The sequence below is a fragment of the Impatiens glandulifera genome, chromosome 3, assembly GCF_907164915.1.
Source record: "Impatiens glandulifera chromosome 3, dImpGla2.1, whole genome shotgun sequence".
Classification (NCBI taxonomy): Eukaryota; Viridiplantae; Streptophyta; class Magnoliopsida; order Ericales; family Balsaminaceae; genus Impatiens; species Impatiens glandulifera.
This window is the reverse complement of record NC_061864.1, coordinates 22,990,535-22,996,291: the sequence shown is the minus strand read 5'-3', so window position 1 is coordinate 22,996,291 and position 5,757 is coordinate 22,990,535. Positions and strand designations below refer to the sequence as shown.

At 36.2% G+C, this 5,757-nt stretch overlaps 1 pseudogene; it reads right to left on the bottom strand.

Annotated features, from left to right (window-relative positions):
- Positions 1–1,612: 1,612 nt before the first annotated feature.
- LOC124930012 lies at positions 1,613–5,295 on the bottom strand (annotated as a pseudogene).
- Positions 5,296–5,757: the final 462 nt, after the last annotated feature.

Sequence of the window (5,757 nt, the reverse complement as noted above, 5' to 3'; positions counted from 1 at the left end):
CAAAAAACTCATGCATATCGCTCAGGAGCCTTCTCACACCTTTTATTTTAGAAAGGAATTATCTAACCTCATTCATGTCGTCCGCGAACACAATAGGAAGATCTCATAGACTAGCAACACTATCCAGCTCAGGAAAAAACTCTGTCTTTAGTTGTGGAAGGACAAGCCATAGACAACCGAGATAACCCACCTAAAATTATTCCCACAATTTTTCAACAGAACGCTCACATAAAATCTTCTAATACTAACATCTATTTTTTCGAACATGTCATCATTCCATGCCACTAAAATCCACATGTGGCACCCACAGAATCAAGAGCTTCCCAACCACAAAGTCGTCAATAATTAATATCCCTAACAACCCATTGATCCATACGCTGCATATTTGTCTCGCTAAAACAATAAATACCACAACCGAGAGTACTTAATAGAGACTTAAGTATCATACGCTTATTAGTATCATTGATCCCACAAACGTTCCACGCAATAATCTTTCCAATCATTAGATAAACTGATTATAATACACCTTACTCGGTTTCGAAACTCGTTTCTCAGTCTTTAAATAACCGATAGAGAGTGCAAGATTTCTCATTTCTTTGCGCTGATAGTTATACGAACGTTGGGGGAATTTCATGAACTTCCGATCAAACCTTCGTTTTGGACTTAAGAACTGCCTCATGGATAGGAGAATTTTTTTTCATTTAAAGACATATTATGGGTTGAGAAACCCTCACAGACCTCATCAACATCATACTCTATTAAGGCAACATACTATTCTTCTGAAACAACATGTGTGTACACATGTGGCTCAGGATATAAAATTATGATAGGGGTGTCAAAAGAAACATTGGTCATATGAGACAAAAATTCATCCTTGAACAAATTCAATGTGTCCACATTGGCAGCCAACTCAGATATAGGATGTGGGAACGTCGTCCCACGTTTATTAAACACTATCAGCTGAAACTCAAGATGTGGTGGAAATCCATCTGATTTAACCATAAGATCACGTTTAGATAAAAAAGTTGAAGGTGATGTCTCTAAAACTGAAATAGAATCCTTAATAACTACCACCATAATCGGAGACGAAAAAATTAGAGTCATCCCCACTGGGGTAGTGATCTCAATTGATTTAGACGGCAAAAAGGATTGATCAACAAACAAAGACTGTTGACTGTTGATCAATCATAATTGGAGCCGGTGTATCAAAGAAACTCTCGTCTAGACACTCTACTACTTCATGATGAGCAATTTGGATCAAAGTCGAAGACAAACTCCCAAGAGATTCCGCCAACATCGATGTACCATTAAAGGGGCCAACAAACTTATTTTATACTTCCACCACAAGCCATTCAACATGAGCAAGATCAACCAATTCCTTAAAATACGGGATTGTGATCAACTCAGGATCTTCAACCTCAAACGACGGAACACTCGAATCTCTCGAACAAACCTCCATATTAGAAACCCGAACTCCAATACCACTTGACAGAAATAATATCGCAGATTTTTCTAGCCAAACAACTACTTCCACAGTCATTTTTCCGTTATCCATGACAATCAGATACGGTAATTTAACCTCGGGCTTAACATGTTTAACCCGAATACACGCTCAATCATTCTTTCTCCGATGTCTAGTATTTGAGTCCATATACATAAACCCTACTAGAATATTTCTCCCCCTTCTTAACATCATAAAACTCCACATATCATGAGGTAAACCATGTAAACGAACCCACATACTAGGTATAGATGACACCTTGTGAGTAACAGGCATTATCTTCACTGGTTGAGTTTCCTCCAAAGAAGGTTCCACAATCGGAGAAACTAGTGACACATCCAGAAGTGTGCCTCATGATTTCACATAAGGGACCTCAGATGATGATGGCACCAAAATTGGATGCCCATCTTTCAAAATCTCAGAGATTCTATTTAGTATGATTTCATTTAATTATCAAAAGAGAAATTATTCGCTTATGAAAACACTACTAAGAAAGTTATGCAAAATAAAATATATGTTTGCCCCCACTTTGTTCCTAACTGGTTCACACAAGAATGCCGCTCTTTTTCTTATGCGAAAACGTATTTATGTCATGAGTGGTAATGTTCACCCAAAGAATAATTGTTGTGATAAGAAAAACTCTTCTAATTCTTCCTGCAATCCCCTGAATATTTCATAGAACCTGGTAATTCATTGACTAATAGCGCTTCTAATTCCTATGTAGAGTTCAATATCTTATACATTTATATGGATCTGAATAACATTACGTAGTCACTTAAGAATAATATTAAGGCATATGCTCAAAGAAGAGGCTTAAATGAAGTTGACTATATTTTTCCTGCAGTGGATGATCATCCAGCCTCACAAAAACAAACACAGAAAAAACAAGCAACCTGATTACAGTTCTGAAGGAGATAATTTTGTTAAGTCGACTTATAATGCTTTTCTCAAATCTCTTTGATAAGAAATCTAATTCTATGGGCCATACTTTTCATGCAAAAGATGACTTTTCGCATCACAAAAATAAATATAGAAAAAATAAGACTATTAAGTAAGTAACAATAAAATTCTTCATCCCATAGAGTCATCTCTGCTTCTTGTTCTTCCTCTTCATCAAGAACAAAATACTCATTCTTATCAACCGGACTGAACATGTTGAACATAATAGTATAGAAAGCTAAACTCGCGATTTCCTCAGCCGCACTGCTCACCCATTGGTATTTATAAGCTGCAATCGTCCTCAAAGCAAACACAACAATTCTAGTAAAATAAAGATATCCAATTACTATTATATAGAATTGCCTGAACAGGGTAAGTTTTGCCAAGTTTCTAGCAACCTTCCCATCTGTCTTTGATGTCTCCCTCAATGACCTAATCGATCATACAATTGGGAATATAATTGCACAACAGCATATGATATCAACCAACAAGAAGATCTGATTCCATGTTACCCAATCCTTAATGAAAGGTCCAGTTTCACCAATCACAACTGAAGCAAGGTTAGCTAATACCTGTAAAGGGATCACAATCATCAACACCTTCTTCTCTCTTTCTTGTAAGAATGGCTTTAAGAATGACCAACCAGTTCCAATCAAGACAATTACTGTAAAAAGCAATACAACCCTAATAAACTGGAAAATGTAGAACAGGATGTCCCATCCATGGGTGTTCCTGTAACCTTGACGTAAATTATACTCTTAAGACAAAGACTTTAACATTTTAAAGTGTACAATTGCACTTTTAAATAAGCTCTATTCTATAACATATTAAAATATATACTATTAGATATGGAATTAATTGGCCATTAAAAAAGCTCAAATATTCAAGTCTACATAACACACATTATATTGCATACAACTTATAATTTATATATAACTTGTAGTACATAGTAGAATTAATAGGCCTATTAAAAAAGCTCAAATTAATATTTGAGTCTACCCAACACATTATATTGCATACAACTAAGGGCATTTGTACCAGCTTCCCTATTTTGTATCCCTAAAAATAATATAAAATAATAATATCCATATTTTAGAGAATTAAAATATAAATTATTCTACATGAACTTCCTTATCTTTATCCATATATCATTTAAATATTCATTAAAACAACCAACTTTTCAACCACCTCAACCACTTAATTACTTATTCATATATATTTAAATATTTATTGTTAGCCATGAAAGAGAAAATATATTATTTTATTATTTAGGGATGCTACAGTAATCCCTGAATATAAGGATTCACTATTCATCATCCCTAAAAAATTACAAGGATAAGGAATTTGATAAAGCATTTTTTTTACAACTTTTATGTTATTTATCTTTATAATAGAGATAAAACACATTTTAAGGATTCTGCTACAAATGCCCTAATAATTTATATATAACTAGTCTATAGTAGATGTACTACATAAAGTCAATAGATGTGTTTTAGAAAGATAAAAACACAAATAATCATTGATTGGTCGGAGTTGTCACAACAACTTTTATGTGTGATTGTTGATTCAATTGCTGAGATGTTGATCCATCGGATTTGAAGATATAGAACACTGTGATACAGAACATTATGATATAGAAAGCTAGGGTATCAAAAGGCTCTATAGTTTTGCTTTCTTTATCCTTAGCAGCATAATAGTTCACCCATTCGTATTTATAGGCCCTCAAAACAAAAACACCAATTCTGGTCAAACAAAGATATCCAAGGTAGAACATGCTGAAATAGGTCAGTTTTGACAACTTATTAGCAGCCTTCCGAAGATCTGTCTTTGAAGCCACCCTCCTCAATGACCTAATCGACCATATTAAAGGCAAAACAATTGCATAAGAACATATCCCGTCTACAATGGCAAAACATCGATGCCATGTTAGCCAATTCTTGATTATCGGCCAACTTTCACCGATCACAACAAAAGCAACGTTGACTAGTACCTGTAGCGGGATCACGGTCATCAAATGGAAGCAATTACCAGTTGCAAGCTGGACAGTTATGGGATAGAACAAAACATTCTTGATAAACTGAAAAACGTAGAAGACGATGTGCCAACCATTGGGTGTCCCGGTGATCTTCAAGTTGTGGTTGTCTGCTGCGGCGGATATCGTATTCAGAGTTTTGATTAGTAACAGCAGCGACATCAGGTGGTGGATATTGTGAACTGATGATTGGTTGTTGGTTAAGAAGATAAAACAGATCCAGAATACGAGGAACATGAAATAGATTAGTGAGAACAGAGACAGAATTGTCGGAAGATAGGTGAGTTCAGAAGAAAGGTAATTCTTAACGGCGGCGCCGGAGGAATCAATATGGATGTTGTAGATGTCTATGCGTACTTCCATGGTGACTTGACTGTCGTTGTCACAATTGGCGAAGTAGAGATAGTACTCATTTGGAGAAGTGATTGGATACGAGATGTTGGAATGAAGGGGATAAGAAAGATTGTGGAAAGTGAAGAGGAGATGGATGAGGTTGGATTGAAGGATGCAATTAAAAGGGTTTTGGTGGATCTCTAAAATAAGAAGATTAAGTGAATCTTTTGGTATGAGGAAGAATCCGAGTTGGGAGGGATGTCGCGATGATGATGCGATGATAGAGACGGCAATATTGACTTGGCCGGAGTGGGTAAATCCGAAATTCTCGAAGTAAATTGTTGGGTGGGCGTCGGCGGTGAACTTGAGATTCTTTATCTCTGCCGTTGCTGATGGAGAGAGTAGAAGAAGACAGTGGAGGATGGTAATGGCGTACGCCGCCGTGGAGGATGTCGCCGGCATGATGAACAACCGGAGACGAGATGATGTGATTCTTGTTGGTTATCTTATCTCATAAAAATTACATGTAAATGATATATGAAAATAATACAATGATAATAAAACAATACAACAAATTATTTAAGAAATGAAGAAAAATCTTCTCGTTTGCTCCGAGGCACGTGGAATCACAGTTTCCTTAAAACAGTTTCACCGTCTCCCGTTTGTGCTGGAGAGTTTCGTCGGTGGCTGCTTCCTAGGGTACAACGGAACCTGCAATGATTTAGCACAGAAAAACCACTACAACAGCGAACTAGACAAAAGTACCTGAATCACAATCACCGGGTTTTGCACAAAAATGGTCGAGTCAAAAAACTCGAAAAACATTCACAAGAACACTCACAAGAACACTCACAAGAACACTCACAAGAACAAGGAAAGACTTTAGAATTCTAGAGAGAGAAGTGATAAAGATAATGTGTAGAGAGGAATACAATGTGAAGGGATATTTATA